This window comes from Puma concolor, chromosome A2 (genome assembly GCF_028749965.1).
Source record: "Puma concolor isolate L17-30 chromosome A2, mPumCon1.1.hap2, whole genome shotgun sequence".
NCBI lineage: Eukaryota > Metazoa > Chordata > Mammalia > Carnivora > Felidae > Puma > Puma concolor.
This window is the reverse complement of record NC_141668.1, coordinates 43,619,579-43,646,662: the sequence shown is the minus strand read 5'-3', so window position 1 is coordinate 43,646,662 and position 27,084 is coordinate 43,619,579. Positions and strand designations below refer to the sequence as shown.

The following is a 27,084-nucleotide window of genomic DNA, read 5'->3' as shown; positions in this document are numbered from 1 at the left end:
ATAATCTTGGGCTTTGCACAATTTTTATGGTAGAGGTTTTCTTTATTTGTGATTTGCGTGATGCATTTGACCTGTACCAAATGTCTTTAGTAGCAGGAATGGCATTTTTATTTATTTATTTTTTTTTCCAGTGGAACAGAACTTCTAACATGCTGCTTTGGCTGTTTTGGGGATTCAAAGTATATCATAATGCGTTTTTTATGTATGACTTATTAGCAAAAATTTAGGAGGTATTTAGTCAGTAATAGGATATACAATGTCTGTCATAGTTGTCATTTTCCCTCTTCTTGTTGATGTTTGAATTGTAATAACATCCAGAGTTATTTGCAGAAACTGAAAGGTGGTATTGACTCATTTTGTTTCTAGGTTATTGGGCATTCGGTAGTACTATGTTTAATTCTAAAGTTACGATATGTTGGAGACTTAAACTGCCTTGAGTAATATTTCAAAAATTTCTTCCTAGAGCTCTATTTTTATTTTACTTTTAGTAATAAAAGTAAGTAACGACGATTATACAATGTTGTGAATATAGGACCACTGAATTGTACACTTTAAAATGGTGAAATTTATGGTGTGTGAATTTTATCTCACTTAAGTAATGTAACCAAAGCAGAGGAATTTTAGGGAGAAAAATCAGATAATTTCACATATCCACTATTTTAATTTTTTTATTCATTCTAGGTTTTTCATCTGCATATTTTAAAAGGTGCTTTTGTAATAAAGTTAATATGTTTCATTCATTGAAATTACGAAATACAGAAAAGCATAATGAAAATATTACCAAAATCTGTTACTCAGTGATAGCTCAAGCATAGAAACATACAGTATTCTTGTTTAGTATATGTGATGTTATGTGAATGTCTTTTAAAATTAGCTGTGAATTGTGATCATCTTTTGAATTTAGATGTCATAACCTAGCTATGGTTGAGTCCTAGATTTTAATGGCTTGTATAGGTGAGATATACTATAATTTGCCTTGTTCAACATTAAGATAGTTACAGGTAAACATGGTTATAGTTCTGTTCTTACATTTTCAATTAATTCCTTAAAATAAAGCTTTGGAAATTTGAATTGCTAGTTTTTTAAGGGTTTTGATACATAATACCAAATTGCCCTAAAATAGTTTGTATACCATTTTGCACATTCACCTAGTGTTGCCAACGCCCCTTTCTCTGAGTCCTGCCAACACTGTCAGTGCCTAAAAATTGGTGTCTTATTTTCACCTGTATTTTATTGTTGCTGGTTAACTTATTTTTAAAAAATATTTATCTTTGGTATGGGTTCTTTTGTAAATGGTATGTTCTGGTTTAATTTAAAAAGCTGTACTCATTTACTTCTTTAATAAGATATAGGTATTGCAGGGTATTATTATTATTATTATTATTATTATTATTATTATTTTGTTATTAGGTATTGGCATTTTTTGCCAGAATTTTTCTGTGTTGCGCTTTGTATTAGTTTGATTTTATATTGTCCATGCAATCTTTTTTCTTACAGCTTTTGTTCTTGATTTGAGGTTGATTGATTTGATTTGAGGTTGATTGATTTGAGGTTACTGGGGATTTCACTGTATTTTATGTAAGTATATAGACTAAAGGTTTAAGTTTTTATTCTGAAATTTTAAATCCATGAGGGTTATTTATTTTTTTGATGTGAGATAGGACTTCGATGTTTATTTTATTTTCTAAATGGTTAAGTAGTTCTCCCCAGACCATTTATTATAAGCTTGATTTTTAAAAATACATGTGCTTGGTTGGTTCTCTTTCCAATCTTTGGTTTAGTTCATGCTGTAGTTCTTCCTATATAAATACCATATTATTAGAGTTATAAATTATAGTAGTTATGTTATTTGTATAGAAAGGTTACTGGAGTTTATGTTAATCTAGGGATATAGGCAAATAAGTAAATAATATGTAAAATAATTACGGATTGTGTTGTTTTCTAGAAAGTAAATAAACATGGTGGTATCTTTTTAGAGTTATCAGGGAAGACTTGCCTCTCTGAGAAAGAGACTTCATAATAGCACCTGAAATACATGAAAATTAGGACATACTGAAAAAAAAAGAAATAAAATGTTTACAAATGAGATAATTTTCATTAATATATTGCTATATTTATCTACAATATTTTACTTTACTTTGGACAGTTGCATAATAATTTCAACTGTGCCTATCTCAAATTTGAGCCATTAGTTTTTCATTTGATATGTGAATGATTTGCTCTGTTCAGTTTCATAATGCTGTAGTAAAAATTTATGGAATGGAAGTTTGGTTCAATATTTTAACTATCGTGTTAAATGGCTGCATAATATTCTAATCCATGACTGAATATACCATAATTTTTGGAGTCTGCTTCTTCACTAATGGATATAAGTTTGTTATTATCCCTACCTATCCTGTTACAAATAACATGGCAGTGAAGATCCTTAAACACACAAGGTTTGTGTATGTGTGTTGGGAAGCAGAGGGCAGTACTTTATTGATTTGTTTATAGTCCCTGCAGTAGGATTACTGTAGCAAAATATTTCAATATTTTGTGGCTCTTGACATATTGGCAAATTGTTTTTTTGAAAGTTTGTTCTAAATATATACTTTTAAAAAAGGGAGAATATATTTTGCAGGAATTTAAGATGTATGGTATAATTGAACGTGGGGCTATTCATTCCATGGATACTTAAGGGAAGAATGTAAATATAGTTGAAGACACTGTAAGGGAGTAGTAGAGGAGGAAAAAAGTATACAAGTTAGCTACATCATTAAGTGATAAATGGCATAAGAAATATATAAACCACATGCTGTAGAAGTTTAAAGAAATAAGACTTTATAGCTGCAAAGCACACCACTGTCTTAAATCATACAACTAATTCATGGAAAAATGGTACATGATATTTTCAGTAGTTGGTATATTCATGTTTTTTTAATATACTTAATTCTTTATCTGATTTAATTTCAGTATCTTAATCGTGGAGCAGTATAATTCAGACAAACACAAAACAGTTTCATAGACTGGGAGTTTTTTGGTTTTGTAACAGGGACAACGTCTGGATTGACATATATAAGAAATGTAATCTGGGTAATATCCCAGTTTAATTTAGTAGACTTAAAAAAAAGTCATTGGCTTCTCATACATGTTCTATCCTAATATAGTCTTTGAAAATAGATCATAGTCTTTTGAATATAGGGAGGTGAGTGGAGGTAAGCAGATGATAAATAGTGCATATCAGAGAATCAAATGTGAAGTAGGATTTTGTGGTTCATTTTTAACTAAAGTGTTTATGATGGGAGACTATGAATTGTTTATTATGTTACAAGTGGTACTAATTACAGTAAAACATAATGGTGAGATTTCTGTAGTAACTTGTCATAGTCCTGAGAATAGATTTTAATGGAATGATCGGTGATTAAGCTGACATAACTGATCAGCAGTAAACTACTAGAAATTATGGTTTGAGCTGATGACATAAAAATGAGGGGTGCCTGCGTGGCTCAGGTGGTTGTGTCTGACTCTTGGTTTCAGCTCAGGTCATGATCCCAGGGTTGTGGGAATGAGCCCTGCATTGGAGTCCCCACTGAGCATGAAGCCTGCTTAAGATTCTTTCTCTTTCTCCCTCTCCCTCTCCGCCTTTCCTGCATGCACACACACACTCTCTCAAACAAACAAACAAAAATTTTTAAAAATCTAAATAAATAAAAATAAATAAAAATGACCACTTCAACCCTCAAAGGAATTTCCAGGGAAACGCACGCTACTAATTATAGTTTAATAAATGTCTTAGTAGTACACATTTAAAGTGCCATGTAGGGGCGCCTGGGTGGCGCAGTCGGTTAAGCGTCCGACTTCAGCCAGGTCACGATCTCGCGGTCCGTGGGTTCGAGCCCCGCATCGGGCTCTGGGCTGATGGCTCAGAGCCTGGAGCCTGTTTCCGATTCTGTGTCTCCCTCTCTCTTTGCCCCTCCCCCGTTCATGCTCTGTCTCTCTCTCTGTCCCCAAAATAAATAAACGTTGAAAAAAAAATTAAAAAAATAAATAAATAAAGTGCCATGTAGAGTCAGGGGAGTAATGATCTGGGTTTAATGGGGATAGCATCTTATTTTCCTGATAGGTTAGAGTTCTGAAATCAGTAACTCTCTATTAAATGTATAATTTATTTTGGCAGTTTTGTAAAAGAGCTAGCTAGTTACAATTATGGTTTTAATTTATATGTTTAGTGTACAATGAAAATTCGCTTTCTATATTTAACGTAAATCTATCTCATAGTACTTAGTATGGCAGCTGTTACACTAAAAAGAATATGGTACTTAGCCTAGTTTTAAACTAATTTCAGCCACAAATGAGCTTTCTGACCTTGATAGATCATTTTGAATCTCAGTTTCCTTACAACAAACATTTACCTGGTTATTCCAAGTCAGCCGCCATAGAGCTAAGATTAAAAGAGAGAGAGACATACCCCCTAAGAATCAGAGGATTTCACATAGTGGTAGAGACAGCTGGACAGTAATGCTGTCTGTGTGTAACTACTTCACAGAGGGCTTGATAATTCGTTTTGTAAATGTGCTTTGTATGTATAGTGTATATATAATTTGCCTAGTAAATCTGTAAATAAATAAAATGTTAATTTTAAGCATACATGATTAGTGCATTTTTACAGTTGAATTTAGTTTTAAGATCCAATGTCTGGGGTGAAGAGGAAAGAAAGATCAGGGGTAGTTGAGAACAAGATGGCAGCTAAGTGGTTAAATACTTGATTAATTCTTACTTTGAACTTCTGCCCTGGTTGAACTCCTTTGATTATAAATATTCGGGGCACACATGTTGTGCTTTTTACTCTGCAATTCAGTATAGCAGCAAAGCTCTTTTCTGGTAAGAGTCAGATTTAGCTAATTTGAAAGATGGTTGAGAATTTGCTCTTATCATTTCCCATTTTAAACAAGGTAGCTTGCAATCGTTTAACAAAATAAGATTTTTGTGCTTGCCTGTTCTGTGCATTTCAGTAAAGATAAGCTTAAGTGTTTTGCTCAAGTTACTTGTGTGACATTAGCAATTAGTCTTCAGGGTACACTTGGTGCTTTATATAAGTTGCTGCAGGATTAATGCTGTCCTTTGCAAAACTTTTGAGTATCTTATTTTCCCTGGAGTGTATCGGGTTCTTAATGTCGGTTGGTATAAAGCATCTTAGGGATTGTTTTTAGGTTGACATTAAGATTTTGAGTCTTAAAATTAAGTTTTTTTTTTTTTTAATATATAGGTTGGTGTTTGCTTTTCTTGTTGAATCATGTTTTAATCAGATTTAATGTCATTCATCAGTTAACAGTAGTATTTCTGGTTCAAGCCATCATTATAGATAATTTTGATTAAAGAAGAAACATTATAAAATTTTAGTCATCTAAAAGGCCAAGTAAATGAAGAAATTAAATGAACTGTATTTTGATTGTTCTCAGTCTGTTTCCCTGACTCCTTTAATCAAAATTATCTGGGCTTCCTATTTAAGATGCTCATTCCTGGAAGTATGGGAATCTGCATTTTGACAAGTAGTGCCTGTTAATCCCCATTCTAAAGTTTAAAAGAGCACTGCTCTAAGTCTACTTTAATGTCCAGAGAAAGGCATTCAATTATATATTTCTTTGAAATGTTGTTATATATTTTGATAACTCATGTTCTTTAATGTAACAGATATTAAGATATATGGTTTAGAAATATTCTTCCTATAAAAACTGCTCCTTGTTACAAAAGTTTTCCATTAGGAATGTAATACAGAGGAGTAGGTGGAACATTTTAAAAAGGGAGAAAAGGGGCGCCTGGGTGGCTCAGTTGTTTAAGGATCCGACTTTGGCTCAGGTCATGCATCATCTCACGGTTTGTGAGTTTGAGCCCTGTGTCGGGCTCTGTGCTGACAGCTCGGAGCCTGGAGCCTGCTTCGGATTCTGTGTCTCCCTCTTCCTCTGCCCCTCCCCTGCTCATGCTCTGTCTCTCTCTGTCTCTTAAAAATAAATAAATGTTAAAAAAAAATTTTTTTTTTTAAAGACTTCAAAAAAAAATAAAAAGGGAGAGGAAATCACTATTAACTAATTTTGGTGTATTTTCTGTGCCTCTTATGGATAGCTGTAGTAGCATATTCATTTTTATGTATTCTTTTCACCTAATGCTCAAGGCAGGCATTTTTCCATGTCAAATGGGTTTTTAAAAACTAATTCTCATCACAAGTGCCCTCCTTAATACTTAAAGCATTGTTTAAGTGAGCACTTGTTTTGATGAGCACTGGGTGTTCTGTGTAAGGGACGAATCACTAAATTCTATTTCTGAAACTAGTATTACACTATATGTTAACTAACTAGAATTTAAATACAATTTAAAACCTAATAAATAAAGATATTGGTAAGTTAAAAACATTCTTGATGGCTGATTAATTTTATGAGTGTATCATAGTATACTTAGCCTGTGTCCTTCATGGTACCTGAAATATCCTTCTCTCCCCCCCAACATCTTTACTGTGAAAACAATTACTGCAGTGTTTTTTCCTTGTGTGTTTGATTTCTAGAAGTAGATGACATGGTTAAGGATGTGAACTGAAAATGTTGTACCAACTTACACAGTTACCACAGATGTGCAAATGCTCATTTAATCTCATCCTTGCCAAAATTGAGTAGAAATCTTTTTAAAATGCCAAATAAAGCAAAATTATGTTGCTAAATTAGTATTAGACAAAGATTCTGTATTTTAATTGCAGGCCCTTGATTATTGATTTGAAATTTTTTATCTCTATTAATACTCACACCACTAACAGTTTCTTTGAATGCATGCACATGTTTTTGTTTTGTTTTAAGAAATATTGGTGAGGCAGATTAACACAATCACAAATGTAATTCACACAACCCACCGCTGGTGCTGAGGGTATAAATTTTGGTATATGAGATTTATAGAACTTGAAAGAATATGTCAGTCATGTAGCTCAAATGATTAAAGTCTGCCCCACTTTGTCTTTGAAAGCTACTCCTTTAGAACCTCTTCGTAGAACGTGATCCCACCTCAAGAATAAATCAACTCCTTGTTTCACCTCTTCTGTCCACTAGATCTCCAAGAAAATTTCCTTTTTTTTTTTTTTTTTTTTTTTGGTATGTTCCTATTTCCTTTCCTGATGTCTTTTCTTTTACTTACCCTCTAGTGTGGCATTTGGCCTTAAGCTACCGTCTGGTTTCATAGAGCACTCCACTCTGATAATGCCACAAAACCTTTACTTTCTCTGATTCACACATTTCAAAACTACCCCGATTTCCTTCTAAATTAAAGCATTTATTTCCTTAGTGAATGCTGGGCACAGCTAGAAATTAGAGAAAAAGTCTAATTTTCCCTCCAAGATATAAAGGACTAATAGCAGTTTTTTTTAGTTTATTTATTTTTGAGAGAGAGACAGAGAGTGAGTAGGGGAGGGACAGAGAGAGAGAGGGAGGGGGAGAGGGAATGTCAAGCGGGCTCTGCGCTGTCAGTGCAGAGGCTGATGTGGGGCTCGAACTCACAGACCATGAGATCATGACCTGGGCCGAAACCAGAAGTCAAATGCTTAACTGACTGAGCCACTCAGGTGTCCCAAGGGTACTTGATTTTTAAGAGGGAATGTATTATTGAGTGATCATTAGAATTTTAGGTAATAATGTGAATTTGGAGGAACAAGCAGAGAGAGTTTATAAACGCTGTCAATTTCAGCTCTTTTTCAGTTTAGCAGAACTCCTAGAAGCTTGATGTATAATCTGGGAAAGGTTACAGACCCTAGCCTGAGTAAAGACAATATATTTTAACCAAAAAATATGTGGTAATCTATTTTTGAAATAATCATGAAAACAAATTCCAAGTAGGCCATTTAGATTTTTTTGTAATATGGAGATTAAAAAAAAAAAAAAAGGTGGTTAACCATTTGACTGTGTAAAGGATACTTTAATCTCTGAATATAGCAAGAAATATCATAAACATCCTCCTTAAGGCCTCCCACCTTTATTTTAGACACATAGCAAGTGTAAGTTTTTTGACTCTGTGAACAAGGTAATTATTGAGTGGCTTGTTGGAATGTTTGCTATTAGCTACATAGCAGAATTATTACTTAGCTTTTAGAGCTGGTGGTCAGTTACTATAATTAAAATAAGTAAACCTTGTTTGGATAATTGTAGAGCTAGGTCTTAGGGAACCTGTTTAGCTTGCATTTTAAGATTATTATGTGCATCATTTTGAGGAGACGAAATAGTCTTAAGCAAATCCCAGATCACATAATAATGGAATATCTTGGAAATAATCAGTATCTAGTGTAGTCTAGACTGTTCTTGATAGATCAAATCTTCAGAGATAAGCATATTAAAAAGCAAAACTAAGAATAGCACCCTCCCTTCATAACATAATTTTACTTTTCTTAGGGGTGATATCTTCTCTTTATTTTTCAGCCAGATGTAAAGTAAGAATAAATCTGTACTTATTAATTTCCTGTCTATGACTTGACTCCTCTCCATTTGGTTTCTTTTTTTAATAAAAACTGCTTTTATTAAAGGTCAGTAAGAGTGTTTCTCATTGTCCGTGGGTCCTCTTTTTTAAACCTCTTATTTGGTATTGTTTACCACTTTTTCCTTGCAGTTCTTTCTCTTTTTTTTTTTTTTTTGTGATACTGCCTCCTGATTTATCTGGTTGTTTAACATCCTTTTCATTGACCATCTTTAAATGTTGGTGAATCTGGCATTTTGCCCTATATCATCGTCTACCTACTAGAGTTTTTAAATTTCATCTACCTTTTTGAAGTCATTGTGGGAAGCATCTCCAAAATCTATGTGGAAATAGTTACCTGGATATTCTGGACTTTAGTTCTGGGGTAGAGTGTAGTCATCTGTTTTGAAATAGCTCCTTAAATAACACTGGTACCTTTTGGTTAAGAACTACATACAGTTTGACACTGGCTCATCTCCACCGCAGCTGAAATCTATATCTTAATGAAACACCTATATCTTAATGACATAACATTTGAGATTTTTTGAAATGTCAGGTACTGTGCTAATAAATAAATTTTATTAAAACACCTTAATAAAGTTATTTTATTATATTGATGGAGATCACATACTATATTTGAATATTTGAAACCCCAGGATAATCGAGAGTAGGCAAGCACTGAATAAGATAGAAAAGCCCTACACATGTTTACAGCCCCTTGTTTAAATTCCAGCACAGTTAGACATTCTGAAAGGAGTTACAGATCTTATTTTAAAAGGACTTTGCTTTCTTTCCCACACTGTTGCTGCAAGATGATATTTATTTATTTATTTATTTATTTATTTATTAATTAACATTTATTTATTTTTGAGACAGAGCATGAACGGGGGAGGGCCAGAGAGAGAGAGGGAGACACAGAATCTGAAACAGATTCCAGGCTCTGAGCTGTCAGCACAGAGCCCGACGCGGGGCTCGAACTCACGGACTGTGAGATCATGACCTGAGCCAAAGTTGGACACCTAACCGACTAAGCCACTCAGGTGCCCCTGCTGCAAGATGATAAAAGTGTCTTATACTCACAAATATTACAGATAGTTGAAATGTTACTCCATCTTTCAAAGCCTCATTGAAATGTGATCTCTTTTCTAGGCTGCTGAGATTCTCAGTTCTCTGAAATTTTATCATTCTTGGATAGCTCATTCATGGTCTTGATCAAATTCTACCTTGTATTATGCTTATTTGTTTGCGTGTCTTACCTCTCCTACCATACTTTAGATTTTTGCATTCCCCATTCATTTATTCAGTACAATTTAATTACCACCTACAAAGTACCAGGTGCTATGCTAGTCCCTGAAAATCTAGAGATGAGTAAGACATGGTCTATGTCATTAAGCTCCTGGTGACAGAGAAGGAGTTAGGATTCAGATTTGTTTGTTTATTACAGCAAGATGCAAAATAATAAATCCCTCTTATCTGACAGCAAGTGTACTTGTTCAGTTAATGAAGCCTGTCAGAGCAGGGAGTCAAAAATGATAATGCCATAGCCATTTTATTTTAACAAAACATTAGCCAATCCTTTAATGTGAGGGAATAAAGGCTCTTTCTTTATGTGTTTGCTCAGTGGCATTCCATGTCCTCACCTTTAATAAATCTCTGCCTATAATTTATTGCCTGTGACTTCCAGTTTCAGTTTTTTAAGGGGAAAAAAAAAAACAAACCTTGATACTTGTGAAATAGTCTGTGTAGGCTCTTTGGTTTTTTGTTTTTTTTTTTTTAAATAGTGTCCTTTCCGGTTAAAACTGTATTCAGTTGCGTGTTTGCTTTTAGTAGATGTGTTTTATTTCTCTAATAATAATTTTATCCTCCTTACTCCTAAACTTATTTATCCTCCTATACTTTCTTTTCTCTTTGTCCAAATGCTAAACCAGAGGTTGGAGATTCCACCTTTTTAAAAAGCCACTCCAAATCTAAGCATTATTTAGATGTTCACTGGTTTGCTTGGTTAATACCTGTGCATGTCTCAGTGAAATGTTGCTTGCTCTGTGAAGTCTTCCTTGATTCTTCAAGCTATACCCAAGTGTTCCTTATGTATACCTGCTGTACTTTTTGTTTAGCTATAACTTATTTCTCAACACAATTAAATTTTTGAGGGTAAAGATGTCCCGAGTTCTAAAATTTAGCAGTTGTTCAATAAATAATCATAAAATGAAATTATTTATATCTGTGTTTTCTGTCAGTTGTAATAGTACGTCAAAAAATAGCTGTTGGGATGGATAAGCTATAGGATGTTGAGAATGAGATTATTCTAGTCTGAATGAAGCTTTGAATCCTCCTTGACAGGTTTTTTCAAATTAGATTATAACATCAATTTAGTGAGTCCTTTTTAAAAAATGAAAAATAGGAGTGATTTGAAAATAGAGTGCATTTTGCTTAACACAGATATTGTTTCATGAAACTTTTAAATTTATATGCACACACATTTGTAAATACAGATAAACATGCTTGTGTGGATCTGTATACTGGGTTTTGATGTAAAATGTGTGTTTGGAGGAAGCTTGTCTGTTTGTTTTCTGTGAACTATGGTAAAATAAGTTTGAAAGCAACTCCCCAGTGGGAGAGTCCCATGGAGAATCTCAGAGAGTTCTTTTAGAAGCAGATTGACATGAAGAACAGAGTCCCAGGGCTGGGGATTGCAACAGAGATGTTCTGGTTCTTCCTCTGCCACTTAACTGCGCTCTTAGCATTAGTCAGGTAATTTCTCTTTGGCTTAATTTTCTAATGTTTAAAATGGTTTGATTTGTATCTGTAAGGACTATTTCAGTTCTAATGTTCTGAGACTCTTTGTAATTTAGCAAATTGGTGTTGATAATAAAACCACATTATGTGTGTTCATTACACAGTTTGTGTAATGAAGTGTGTTTTCCAAGCCTCTAACTGATAAAACTAAGGAGCATCTTTACTTAATGTTTATGTGCTATATACAATTGAAAAATCCTCAAGGTTTAAACTATGTATGCTCTACTTAACTATAACTAACTCGATACTATTATTTATATTATTATATTATGATTAAGGAAAAATAATTTACCAAAGAACTACACAGTATAATATCTCAAAGTATGGTTCATGTATTAGATGTTAATAGATATTTTAGGAGGTTGAGGGAAACAATCTAAGGCTGCAAGTTTGAGGAGCTGCTGAGTAAAACAAAGATAAACCATCTTTTTTATTGTAGGACTTTTGAGGGTCTTTATAATCACAAGGACTTAAGGGAACCTGACCTTAACTATTATAATTATTGATGTGACTTTCTTCAAAACCCTGTGAACAGACATTTCATGAATGTCTTATTCTTAGGCTTTAAGTGGAATATTCTGGAATGATGATGGAATATGCATGGCTTTCATGGGCTAGACTTCAAAGAGGACAGAGGGTACTTTAACCTGTGTCTGATGTTAAAGTATGGGTACAATATTACGAACTCTAGTTAGTTATTCTTATTTTAGAATTTTCTTAAAGTATTTAATGGTAAGTATCTTTAATGGTAAGTATTGCAGTATTTTGTTTTAACAAGGACAGAAAAAAATTTAAATCCAGTTACTTGTTTTTAAAGTTCAGTAAAATGAGGGAAAGATAATGACTTTGTTCCAGAACATATATATGTTGCATTTCAAAGTCAAACAAATATAAAATAGTTGTTAATTTGGATCACTTAACAGATCTAAGATATTAGTTATAAATAAATAAAAAATGTTAACACATTTTATACATCTAAAGAAAAAATATAAAATATGAAGAAATATAAAATGTTGCAGATAGGCATTCTGTTTATATTTTATTGAATAATTTGCTTTCTTAAAATAGGATGTAGAATTTTGAATTGTGTTATTCTTAAATGTTTCCTAAATAATACAGTGATAAATTTGATTGAGGTCGTTTCCACTAATTCTATGTTAGAGTGAGTTGATGGGACGAATTATAGCTCTCTATTATTTTGCATTGGCGATACTAATGCTTTCCATTTAGTAAAGCACAATGAGCAAGATTTGATTAGAGTTTTTTTGTTTTTGTTTTTTAAGATTTTATTTTTAAATAATCTCTATACCAGCGGGGGGGCTAGGACCCACAACCCCAAAATCAAGAGTCATGCGCTTCACCAACTGAGTCAGCCAGGTGCCCCAAGGATTGATTGTAGTTCTAAGTCACCCTTGAGAATATTTGGACAAGGCTGTTATAATTTGTCTTGTGATTATAGGATATCTGACATCTTGGCATGGAAGTAAATATTGCTGTACTAAATGTAAGTAGGAATTAATAATTTAATGTCCAAACTCAGACATCGCTTCACTACATTCAACATCCCTTTTTATTTATTTTGATGCTAGGACCCTGTAGAGTCCTTTTGTTGCCAACCTTACCCTTGTACTCCATTCTCATATGTATCACATGTCTATTCCTCCTCAAAAAAGAAAAGTTCTATATTTTCTAAAAATTGTAAATTCTAAAGACATTTAATAAGAAAGTGAAGTTCCTTTTTCTTTCTCCTTTGGTACCATTCCCTTTTCTAGTGACATGATTCAGTTGTTACAGGTCTTCTGGCATTTTTCTATAATTTCATGTATGTCAATGATTCCCATGTAGATTTTTTTTATATAAATGATACCATACTATACTATATGTGCTGTTCTGTGAATGTTTTTTCCCAATCACTTAATACATACATCTGTGTCAGTACATAAGGAGCTACCTCATTCTTTGGAATTAAGTGGTATTGTATTCCATGGTATGTATTTGTCAGAAAAGCTATACTGGTTTACAGTTTCACCAAGAGCCACTCTGAAGGTTAATCTGTTTTCTTCAGGCGTATTTAAGTACAAGTTTTTCTCTGAACACCACTTTAGTCATAGCTCTTAGGTTTTCATATGTAGTACTCATTTTGTTTGTATTTGAGAGGTTTTTCAGATAAGAGAAGTTGAGGAAAGATAGTATGTTGTATCTATATGGGCAGGCGGATTGTGTTACTCTTTTGTTGTTAATATCTATTAACAGAATTGTAGTCAGAGAATATGTTGTAGATTTCTGTATTTTTCAGTATTGATTGATTTTCTTTGTAGCCAAATATATGATCAGATTGTGTCAGTAATCTGTTGGTAACTGGAAAATATGTTCATTCTCTGGGTAGGAATTTTATATTTATTTTTGAGAATCAAGCGTATTAATTCAGATCATTTCCATTTTTTAAACCACTTGGTTTGTTGGTATCTGAGTGGTCTATTATTCTTTCACTGTGGAAATTCTGTTAACTCGTTGTTTCTAAGTTATGCCTTATACATTTTTTAAAAGTTTTGTTGCTGTTTTTATTCTTGTGTTCATATGAAACTTTCAAATAAATCGAAGTTTTTAAATGAGAGATACAGTTAGTACAATCTAAGGAAACACAGCAAAAACTTAACACTGAATTCCCAGTTGTCTCCTTGGATTAATATATATTTTGATGACATGTTATTTGTTGCATTAATATTCATAAAATGTATTTTTTAATATTGTCTAGTTTGTGTTTTTAATTCTTTGTCTTACTGAAATGAGACTTTTAGGTTTTCGTTGTTATATTTGCTTATCTTGTTAATATTGTTATTTGGATTAAATTTGACTATAAATCATGGAACTTTAAAATACCAGTGTATGAACAAGATAGAAATTTTTTCTGCCTCTATTTTAAAATCCAGAGTTGAATAGACTGAAGTGATAGCTCCGCTTTAAGTTCTCAGTTCCTAGGTACTTCCTTGTTTGTTGCTTCGCTGGCATGTTCTCTCTTCCCAAGATACTTCATTAGTCTAAGGTGGTTAATTCAGCTCTGAGCGTCTTTACATGTCAGCTAGGAGGAACAAGTGAAGAACAAGAGGAGTGCACTACCCATAGAGAACATTCCAAGAAGCTACTACCTACCCCATGACTCAGACTCTGGAGCCATGTTCAAAACTGTCTCAAATTCAAATTCTCCTCACTTTAGGGAAAATAGTACTTGTATATAAATTTGTATCTATTTTTCTAAAGTCATCCATGCTTTTAAAGATTTATACCCATCTTTTAAAGTTGGCTTTTAAAACCCTTAAGATGTAATTTGAAGCTGTTAAGTGACTTTTAATTCTTCTAATTCTGTATTCTTGTAAAATCTTTGACTTTTAATTTGAAACGGGTCTTAAATTCAGAATGTCCTTATCTTAATTCATCCTGTTTCTTCTCACATTTTCCTGTATTTTTAATCTCATTAAATGATATCAGAGAAAAAGTACTTTTTATTGAGTACTTACTGTGTACACTGGTACAACTGTGCTTAGGTTTCACACGTCTTACCTAGTTTATTTCTCACAGTTCATGTATTATGTTAAGTTGAGATGAGAGAAAATGATTCAAATATCTTGCTCGCTCACTGTAATCATGCTATAAAGGTAAGGTTCTCATCCGGAAAGCCTGAAGTTAAATGCTGCACTAATAACCACTATAATATGCTTTTGCTAGTTGTCCAAAATTCTGAAAGTTCTCTTAAGAGTTTTCCTTCTCACTTTTCCCTTCCCTCCTCTTAAATCCACCCCCCCCTTTTCTAAGCCTTCCTCTCTCAGTATGCAGGCCAGTGGTTCTCTACCACTGGCAGCAAAGCAGAATCACTTGTGGCTCCCAAGTGATTAGCCCTGGAGACTGATTTAGTGGCTGTAGGGCTGAAGCCCAAACAGGTGTTTTACCCAGATAAAGTGCATTGACTCAAACTTCTGTTTTCTATGATTTCTTCTGTTTCTGTACCTTTATTTTGCTAGGTTTTATTTATCCTTCAAGATCCAGCTTTGTTGTCACCTCTTTCTGGAAACCTTCTTTAACTCTCATCGGATTTAGAAGTCACTCTTCTGTGTTTTCTACCATCCTAAACGTACCTAAATATAGAGCTCATAGCGTTTACTTACTTGTTTGTCTTCCCTGCTAGTCTGTAAGTTCAGTGAGATTTGGAGTTCTGTCTTATTTTGTCCTTTTAATCCCTTGTGCCTGGTACATAGTAGGTGATTAATAATATTTATAGAATTGTATTTCATGCAAAGCAGTATGTAATATTTCACATTGCTCTCTGAGGATATTATATATTCAGAATTTGACATTGTTTTCAGTTTTCAATATGATCTTAAAGTCTATCAGGGCAAGTAAAAGAAAAATTATTATTGGAAGAAATCATTGTTAGTCAAATGGTTATGGATTTCTTGTCTACATGGGACCCTACTTGTGAATTATTGATTGTGACCTTGTGCATGATGAGGATGTTTAAACATCTGAGAGCAAAATGGTAACATACCTCATTTTTAGGTGACTCAAATTTAACTTGTTAGAATTTTGTTTCTCTGTAATTTTACCTATTTTACAGTATGCTTTTTGGTTATTCACAATGAGGAAAAAATACATGTTTGTTTTAGAAAGATTTGAAAGTAGAAAATACTAGTATGAGGGAAAGAAAGCCTGGGTCCACAACACATAACACATGTCTGAGGTTCCCTTCTAGATCACCAGTGAGAGCATTGCCTCCTTTCTTTACGAAGTTGTAGGGATTAAGGCCTCCATACCTAACATTTAGTCTTCCTTTTTCACAGTATTGGGTTCTCTCCTGTATTCCCCTTTAGGTTCTCATACCTCTCTCAGCTACCCCACCAACCTTTACACTCCTTCATCTGGTTCTCTCATTCTCTGTTGAACACATTACCTAATACCGAATTCTTTAAAAAAATTTTTTTAATGTTCGTTTATTTTTGAGAGAGAGAGAGCATGAACAGGAGAGGGGCAGAGAGAGAGGGAGACACAGAATTGGAAACAGGCTCCAGGCTCTGAGCTGTCAGCACAGAGCCCGATTGCGGGACTTGAACTCACGAACCGTGAGATCATGACCTGAGCTGAATTTGGACACTTACCGACTGAGCCACCCAGGCGCCTCTCTAGGAATAAACTTAACCAAAGAGGTGAAAAAACCTGTACTCTGGAAACTCAAACACTGATGAAAGAAATTTAAGAAATCGCAAAGAAATTGAAAGATATTCCATGCTCATGAGCTGGTAGAACAAATATTATTAAAATTTCTATACTGCCCAAAACAATATACAGATTTAATGCAGTCCTTATCAGAATATCAGCATTTTTTATAGAATTAGAGCAAAAAATCCTAAAATTTGTATGAAACCCCATAAGACCTTGAATAGCGAAAGCAGTCTTGAAAAAGAAAAAAAACTGGAGGTATCACAATTCCAGATTACAAGCTCTATTTCAAAGTGGTAGTAATTAAAACAGGATGGTACTATAATAAAAAAGACACATAGATCAGTGAAATAGAACAGAAAATCCAGGAGTAAACCTCCAATTACTTGGTTAATTAATCTTTGACAGTGGAGGAATCAGTATACATTGGGAAAAAGTCTTTTCAATAAATGATGTTGGGAAAACTGGACAGCTAGATGGCAAAAGAATGAAACTGGACTACTTTCTTTCAGCATATACAAAAATATACTCAAAATGGATTAAAGACCTAAACGTGAGACCTGAAACCATAAAAATCCTTGAAGGGATTGTGGGCAGTAATCTCTTACATCGGTTGTAGCAATATTTTTCTAGACGTGTCTCCTGAAGCAAGGGAAACAAAAACAAAAATAAACTATATGCAAATAAAAAGTTCCTGTAGAGTGAAGGAAATAGTCAACAAAATTAAAAGGCAGCCTGCTGCATGGGAGAAGATATTTGCAAATGACATATTCAGTAAAGGGTTAGTATCCAAAATATATAAAGAACTAATAGAACTCAATACCCAAAAAAGTAATGTGATTAAAAATGAGCAGAAGACATGAACAGACATTTCTCCAAAGAGGACATCCACATGGCCAGTAGACACATGAAAAGATGCTCAGCATCATCATCAGGGAAATACAAATCAAAGCCACAATGAGATCTCACCACACTTGTCAGAATGGCTAAACTCAGACACACAAGAAACAACAACTGTTGGTGAGGATGTGGAGAAAAAGGAATCCTCATGCGCTGTTGGTGGGAATGCACACTGGTGATGCCACTGTGGAAGACAGTGTGGAGGTTCCTCAGAAAGTTAAAAATAGGACTACCCTACAGTCCAGTAATTGTACATTGGGTATTTACCTAAAAAATATGAAAACACAAATTCAAAGAGATATGTGCACCCCTACATTTACAGCAGCATTACTTACAATTGCCATGGATTGTAGATGAATGGATAAAGAAGTGTGTTGTGTATGTATGCACACACACACACACACACATCTTTATCTGTATATGTAAATGTGTGTGTGTGTGTGTGTGTGTGTGTGTGTGTATACACACAGATCTATACACACATATACACAGCACACTTCTTTATCCATGTGTGTCACACACACTCTGGAATATTCAGCCATAAAAAAGAATGAAACCTTGACATTTGCAACAACATGGCTAAAACTAGAACGTATAATGCTAAGTGAAATAAGTCAGATAAAGACTAATACCATATGGTCTTATTCACATGTGGAATTTAAGAAGCAAAACAAATGAGCAAAGGTAAAAAAAAAAAAGATAAATCAAGAAATAGACTATTAACTGTAAAGAACAAACTTATGATTACCAGAGGGGAGGAGGATGAGGGGATGGGGGAAATAAGGGATGTGGATTAAAGAGTACACTTATCATGAGGAAACAATGAAATGATTTAAAAAAAAAAGATGCTGAAAAAATAAATAGGACAGGAAATAAACATTTTGACTATGAGAGTTGTTCCTTTTTAGAAATGTCGATGAGGGAAATGTGTATGTCAGAATTGAAGAAATTGAGCAGTTTTTTAAAAATAATTTTTTTTTAGAACAGCTTGGAAACAAGTCTAAACAACTTAGAAGCAACTACAAGCATAAATGTGGAGATGAGAGGTAGAGAAACACCAGTTATATCTGAACAGTGTTGAACTGGATTCTGAAAATCTTTTCCTTGACCAAGTGATACTCTATATTGTTTACTCTGTAACTCTTGGTAAAGTTTCCTGAAATGTTTACCTGTCTTTTGATATTATAACCAGCCTTCAGGGATACGACATAAGAATTGAGGTTTAATTTCAATATGAGTTGTCTAGGAATGGATGGAAGTTACCTCCTGCCCGATAATTGACCAAAGCTAAGTTTTAGTTTTAGGGTATACAAGCTACGACTACTTCATGTAGTCAGTGATGAGAGTTTTCAATGAAGATAGAGAAAAAAATTCACTGAGGGAAAAATCATAAGTGAAAGTATAGTTAGGTATTTTCTGATTTTTTTGAGTACAAAAAACCAGACAATATGTTGAAGTTTTATACTAGTGTAAGATACATACTATTTAGAATTAAGGGAGCAATCTTGATCATTGTTCCCAAAACGAGAATTGCTCAAAAAACAAAAAGCAACTAGTCTTGCCCTTTAATAGGAAAATCGTGAGCCTAACTTCTCTAGAATCAAATACATACTCAACTTTATTATGTATTTTCATTGTATATTTTATTTACCGACTATGAAATAACTTCCTGTGAGCATTTGTTGAAGGGTTGAAGGCAAGCCTGTAAATAATAAGAGATACGAATTTAATTACTGTATCATTCAAGTTTTTTCTTTGTGATGGTAAAAGAGGAAAGAAACTTATGGGTATTAAATCAGCTATGACCATATAATTACCAAATATGAAATTTACACCCCCTTCTTCTTAAACTTAGCTGAGGAAATTGATCAAATTCCTTTCCAAGGTAATTATGGTAATAAAGATCCACGTGGGAAGTAAGCAGCCTAAAATAGAAATGTTAACAATTATAGAAACTTAAAAGTTGGTTTCACTTGGTATTAATGAAACAATTTCAAATTTGATTTTTTTGGTGTGTGATCATATATTTTAAAGTAGCCATTTCTGAGGGAATTAGTTTCATTGACAAATCATGTTTGTGAAGAAGAGGGATAAAACCTCGATTTGGACTTTGATGGGACGTTTTCTGAATTTAAAACCTGAGTATTACTGTATGAAAAAATGTATACTAGATGCTTATTTGTATTTCTTTTAGTCCTTATTCTCAATAAGTAGTGTTCTCTTCATTTGGCTGATAAGCATACTGAGCCAAGAGATTGCCTACAGGGGTAAATGTTGCATGCACATCCATTAAGTGGAAAATTTAGGATTTTTTTTAACCTGTATATTTCTAAAGTTTTTTGAAGTTTATCTTAATTTAAACCCTGGGGAACTTCTGTACCTTAATCACTAGGTAAAAATATTTGGAATTAAAACCCCTTTTCTGGGAATATCTGTTTATAGATAGATTTCTTTCCCCAGATACTTAAGCCAGCTTTATTACTGTGGGGGAACTTGGAAGAAAGGTTGGGTGAACTTTAGTCTAAGTCATAATACCCAAATGTTTCATTATCTTAGGCAAGTCATAGTATCTCTGAGGTCGTTTTCCTCAATGGTAAATAACTATCTCAAAAAGTTGTTTGGCAAGTACAATAAAGAAGACTGCCTTAAGGAAAGATAATGTAAACTGAATGGGGGAAATTGAGATATATTAACTCATTTACTATATATTAAAAAAAAAACCCACCCCATTTTTTTCTAAGGATCAGAGGAATTATTCTTACTCTTTCGTAGGCTTTCATATTTTTACATTTCTAGGTACTGGACACAACAATATTGCCAGAATCTTTGATGCCCTGCATTTGAGAATGCTGTTTCTTCTTTATGTTTATCCTACATTCTTTCTCTTTTTCTAAAACATGTCCCCCAATTTTTTTTTCAATCATCTTTATAACTTTTTTCCTCTGTGTTCATAATTTAAATTTAGTGCACTCAAAGGATCCTCATACACAGTATCATGCAATTCTTCATGAATCTTAGGAGTTTTCTTCAGCTTTAACTGGTACAACTTTTTGGAGAAAGTATCCTGTTTATCAGAATTGAAAATGTACATATTCTTTGAATCCAAAATCTAATTTCTGGGAGTTTATGTGACAAATAGAAATAGCAGTATACAAAGATATAATTTGCAAGTTAACAGTACTTAAAGATATATATAGATACTTATTTTTATAGCATTATTTATAGGAACAAAAAAAAAAGATCTTGCATGTGCATTAAAAGGAAGGGATGAATAAATTATGGCTATAGTGTGGAGTATTGGACACTTACTAAGTTAAGGTAGCTCAACATGTTTTGATTGAAAAGGATGGCCATGATATGTTACATTTTTAAAAAGGAAATTACAGGGGCGCCTGGGTGGCTCAGTCAGTTAAGCATTAGACTTCAGCTTGGGTCATGATCTCATAGCTCGTGAGTGAGCCCCGCGTCGGGCTCTGTTCTGAAAGCTCAGAACCTGGAGCCTGCTTCAGATTCTGTGTTTGTCTCTGTCTAGCCCCCACCCCCCACTCTTGGTCTGTCTCTGTCTCCTTCAAAAATAAACATTAAAAAAATTTTTTTAAAGGAAATTACAGTATAATATGCATGTAATGAGTCAATTTTTATCTGTGTATTTAACCCATTCATATATATACATTCATGTTTACCCATGTGAAAGAGAAAGCATGGAAAATACACATTGAACTGATAACAGGTTATTTTGAGAATTGCAGGAATTATTTGGAAGATATTTAAGGAAAAACTACATTTACTGTTTATTGTTGAATTTATACAAACATTAGGAGCATTTCAAATGTAATAGTTGAGGTGCGCCTGGGTGGCTCAGTCGGTTAAGCGTCCGACTTCAGCTCAGGTCATGATCTTACTGTCCGTGAGTTCAAGCCCTGCGTCAGGCTATGTGCTGACAGCTCAGAGCCTGGAGCCTGCTTCAGATTCTGTGTCTCCCTCATTCTCTGCCCCTCCCCTGCTCATGCTCTCTCTCTCTGTCTCAAAAATAAATAAAAACATTAAAAAAAATTTTTTTTTTAATGTAATAGTTGAGGGGCGCCTGGGTGACTCAGTAGGTTAAGCATCCAACTTTGGCTCAGGTCATGATCTCGCAGGTCTTGAGTTTGAGCCCTGTGTTGGGCTCTGGCCTGGAGCCTGCTTCGGATTGTGTGTCTCCCCCTCTCTCTGCCCCTTCCCCACTTGACTCTCTCTCTCTATCAAAAATAAATATTAAAATGTAATAGTTGAACTATAAAATAGATTAAAAAGTATATATACACATATGTGTATACCTAACACATACATATATGTACACATGCATGTATTACTCTTAATATTAAAAACTTGAAACATGGAAGTGGAACTTCAACAATTATTAACTCATGCCATTGACCCCATGCTACTGTTAGTGGCATTAAGTTCTTTCACACTGTTGCGCAGCTATCACCAACGACTGTTGATCTCTAGAACTTTTTCATCAGCCCAAACTGAAACTCCACATGCATTAAATAATAACTCTTCATTCTTCCTAGTCCCCACTAACCACTATTCTACTTTCTGTCTCTATGAATTTGACTGTTCTAGGTACCTCATGTAAGTGGAGTCATAAAATAGTTATCCATTTGTGTCTCACCGATTTCTCTTACTATGATGTGTTCAATGTTTATCCGTGTTGTAGTATATATCAGAATTTCATTCCTTTTTAAGGGCAAATAATATTTCATTGTATACATATATATAGTTTGTTTATCCACTTATCCATTGATGGACATTTGGGTTTCCACTTTTTGATTATTGTGAATAATTAACGGTGCACATTGGTGTACAAATGTTCAGTTCTCTGCTTTCAGTTATTCTGGATATATAATAGAAGTAGAATTGTTGGGTCATATGGTAATCATATGTTTAAATTTTTGATGGATTATCATACCATTTTCTACATTGGCTGTGCCATTTAGCATTCTCACCAGAATGCCTTAGGGCTTCAATTTGTACATCCTCACTAATACTTTTTTTCTGTTTTTTGTGTTGTTTTTGTTTTTCTTTTGTTTTTTGTTAATAGCCATTGTAATGGACGTGAAATGATACTATTGTGGTTTTGATTTCCATTTCCCTGATGACTAGTAATGTTGAGCATCTCTTAATGTGTTTATTGGCCTTTAGTATATTGTCTTTGGAGAAATGTCTAGTCAAGACCTTTGCCCATTTTAAAATTGGATTTTTTTTTTGTTTTTGAATTGTGGGAGTTTTATGTACTGGGGATATTAATCCCTTATCACACTTATGATATGCAAATATCTCCTATGGCTTATCTGATAGTTCCCTTTGATGCACAGAGGTTTAAATTTTGATGGTCAGTTTGTTTTTCTTTCGTTGCATGTCTTGATTCAAGGAAAGGTTCAAAAAATCATTGCCAAATCCAATGTCTCGTGTGTTTGTCCAGCTTTGGTATCAGGGTAATGCTGGCCAAATAGAATGAGTTTGTAAATGTTCTCTCTTCAGTTTTTTGGGAGAGTGTGAGGATGATTGGTGTTACTTCTGATATAAACGTGTTGTAGGGTTCACTAATGATGCCATTTGGTGTAAGGGCTTTGCTTTTTGAGGGAGGTTTTTGATTACTGATTCAGTTTACTGGTTATAGGTCTGTTCAGATTTTCTGTTTCTTTATGAGTTAGTCTTGGTTGTATATTTCTAATCTGTGTATTTCATCTAGGTTATCTAGTTTTTTGGCATACAGTTATTCATAGTATTCTTTTTTTTTTTTTAATTTTTTTAAATGTTTATTTATTTTTGTGAGAGAGAAAGAGCATGAGCAGAGGAGGGGCAGAGAGAGAGGGAGACACAGAATGCTAAGCAGACTCCAGGCTCTGAGCTGTCAGCACAGAGCCCAATGCGGGGCTCAAACCTACGGACCATGAGATCATGACCTGAGCCAAAATCGGACGCTCAACCGACTGAGCCACCCAGGCACCCCATAGTATTCTTATAATCCTTTTTATTTTGTAAACCACACTTCCTTTTCTGATTTTGGTAACTTGCGTTGTCTTTCATTTATTTTCAATCAGTCCAGCTAAAGCTTTGTTAATTTTGTTGATCTTTACCAAGAACCAATTTTTGGGTTTGTTGAGTTTTCTCTGTATTTCTATTATTTATTTGATTTGATTTATTTGACTGTTAATTTCAAATCTGTTTTTGTGTGTTTACAGTTATAAATTCTCCTTAGCACTGATTTTTTCTGTATCTTAAGTTTTGGTATGTTGTTTTCATTTTCTTTTGTTTCATAGTATTTTCTAATTTCCCTTGTGATTTTTTTTTTTTTTTTAAATTTTTTTTTTTTTTCAACGTTTATTTATTTTTGGGACAGAGAGAGACAGAGCATGAACGGAGGAGGGGCAGAGAGAGAGGGAGACACAGAATCGGAAACAGGCTCCAGGCTCTGAGCCCTCAGCCCAGAGCCCGACGCGGGGCTCGAACTCACGGACCGCGAGATCGTGACCTGGCTGAAGTCGGACGCTTAACCGACTGCGCCACCCAGGCGCCCCTCCCTTGTGATTTCTATTATGATCCATTAGTTTGAGTGTTGTTTAATTTTCACCTATTTGTTAATTTTTCCATTTTCCTTCTGTTTTTGATTTCTAGTTTCATTCCATTGTGATGGGCAAAGATACTTTGTATGAGTGTAGTCTTTTTAAATGTATTAAGACTTGTTTGGTTTTATGTTCAGTCTTGGAGCATGTTTCATGTGCGCTTGAGGAAAATGTGTGTTCTGATGTTGGGTGTGATGTTTTGTCTATGTTTTTCAGGTCCGTTTGTTTTACAGCGTTGCTCAAATCCTCTGTTTATTTGTTTATCTTCTGTCTGGTCCTTTTTTTTTTTTTCCTTTATGTTTATTTTTGAGAGAGAGAGACAGAGGAGGAGGGGAAGGACAGAGAGAGGGAGACACAGAATCCAAAGCAGGTTCCAGGCTCCGAGCTGTCAGCACAGAGCCTGACATGGGGCTCGAACCCACGAACTGTGAGATCATAAGCTGAGCCAAAGTTGGACCCTTAACTGTCTGAGCCACCCAGGCACCCCTGTCTGGTCCTTCTATCCATTACTGAAAGTGAAGTATTGAAGTCTCCAACTAGTATTGTAAACTGTTTTCCCTTTCAATTTTGTCAGTGTTTGCTTCATATATTTTGGTGTTTGGTGTATATATGTTTATAATTCTAATGTTGACTTTGTGAGTTTACCTTTTTATCAATGTATAATATCCTTTCTTTTTGTAACATTTTTTGACTTAAGTCTGTTTTGTCTGATATGAGTATAGTCACCTCACTTTTTGGTTACTGCTTACACAGAATATATTTATTAAACTTTTACTTTCACCTCTGCATGTGTGTATCTTACAGGTAGCATATTGTTCAATCATGTTTTTTAAGCAATTTTGGCAGTATGCCTTTGGAGAGTTTAATCCACTTGTTAAGTAACTACTGATAATGAAGAACTGAACTTTTGTCATTTTATTGTTTTTTTTCTGTCTTACAGCTTTTGTATATTCATTTCCTCATTTACTACCTTCTTTTGTGTTCAGTGGATTTTTTTGTAGTGCCACATAAATTCTTTCTCATTTCCTTTTTTTTGTATATTCTATAGATATTTCCCTTGTGGCTATAGAGATTATATATAGCATCCTGTTATAATAATTTAATTTGAATTTATACCAACTTAATTTCATTTGTATACTTAAACTACTCATAGATAGCCCTTCTCCCACTCTTTATTATTGATGTCACAAACTATGTCTTTAAACATTGTGTACTCATTACCATAGATTTACAATTATTTTTTATTCATTTGCCTCTTAAATGTTACATAAAATGAAATGGAATTACAAACCAAAATTATGATTAATACTGGTTTGTATATTTGATCATGCATTTACCTTTACTGGAGATTTTTATATCTTCATTTGGCTCTGAGTTACTGTCTAGAGTCCTTTCCTTTTTACCTGAAGGACTCCCTTCTGCATTTCTTGTAGAGTGTGAAATTAATGAATTTCCTTAGTTTTTGTTTATCTGGGAATATTTTAATTTCTACTTCAATTTCTTTTTTTTTTTAATTTTTTTTTAACCTTTATTATTGAGAGACAGAGAGACACAGAGCGTGAGCAGGGGAGGGGTAGAGAGAGGGGGAGACATAGAATCCGAAGCACGCTCCAGGCTCTGAGCTGTCAGCACAGAGCCTGATGCGGGGCTTGAACTCACAAACTGCAAGATCATGACCTAAGCTGAAGTTGGTTGCTCAACCAACTGAGCCACCCAGGTGTGCCCCTCTTCAGTTTCTAAGCACAGTTTTGCCAGATACAGAATTCTCAATTGACAGTTGTATTATCACACTGCCATCAGGCCTTCAAGTTTTCTACTGAGAAATTGGCTAAAATCTTACTGGGGATTCCTTCTATGTGTTATGTTGCTTCTCTCTTGCTGTTTTTAGGATTCTCTGTCTTTGGCTTTCATCAGTTTGTCTCAGTGTTGGTCATCATGTGCTTATCCTGCTATGCATTTGTTGAGATTCTTGGATTTGTAGTTTTATGCCTTTCATCAAATTTGGAAAAATTTTTGGTTTTTTTTCCCCTCCATTATCTCTGATCTTTTCTCATTCTTTCTTTTTTTAATGTTTATTTTTGAGAGAAAGAGAGAGCATAAGCAGGGGAGGGTCAGAGAGAGAGGTGGGGGAGAGAGATCCAAAGCACGCTCTGCACTGACAGATCCTGATGCAGGGTTCAAACTCAAGAACTGTGAGATCATGACCTCAGTTGAAGTCAGATGCTTAACCAAGAGAGCCACCCTGGCACCCCTCGTTCTTTTTCCTGAAACTCCCATGACTGGTCCATAGATCGTGTCCCATGAATCCTTTAAGCTGTGTTTACTTCTTTTTTGTTTCTTTTCCTTAGACTCAGTCATTTTATTTGTCCTGTCTTCAAGTTTTCAGATTCTTTCTTCAGCCTGCTTAATTCTGCTATGGAACCTCATTAGTGAATTTCTCAATTCAATTATTGTATCTTTCAGCTCCAGAATTTTTGTTCGGTTCCTTTTTACAATTTCTTGATTTTTAAAGTCCTCATCTAAGTAAAGCCAATATTTGTGCTGCTTCGGGCATGGTTCCTGGGAATTTGTTTTGTTCCTTTCTCTGGGCTTTGTTTTTTCTTCTTTTTGCATGCCTTGTGATTTTTGTTGTTGAAAATGTGCATTTGGAGAAACAGTCACCTTCCCAGTCTTTGCAGACTGGCTATATGTCAGGGCATTCATCTGATGATTAGCTGGGCATGTTCTGAGCCTAGAGATCAGCTTTCACTTAAAGTTTGGCCTAGACCTATTTGTGGTTTCTCAATTCCCTCTGTGTACATGGCTGCTTTTAACTTCTTAATTGTCCAAAGTGTCTCACTCTAGCAGATCCTCAGGGCCTTAAGTAGTCTATCTGTACACCCATAATTTTCTGCTCTAGGTACCCATGGGTTTGTAGTCCCCTTTCAATTTTCAGCATTGGAGTCCAGTGCTTCTTCCACCTAAAATTGCAATTAGATAAGACAGGGACCAGACCCTCTGGCAGACCCTAGAGAGGTTAGAATGTTTTAAGTAAAGTTGGTTCTATGCCTTCTGGTTTGAGGGAAGGATGTCGAACTGTGCTATCTCCTTGAGACCCAGACGTACCATATAG

At 34.4% G+C, this 27,084-nt stretch overlaps 1 protein-coding gene across 3 annotated transcripts in view; it reads left to right on the top strand.

Moving 5' to 3' along the window:
• Positions 1-27,084, top strand: part of SEPTIN7 (septin 7) — a 118,326-nt gene that overhangs the window by 37,032 nt on the left and 54,210 nt on the right. The window lies entirely within an intron of this gene.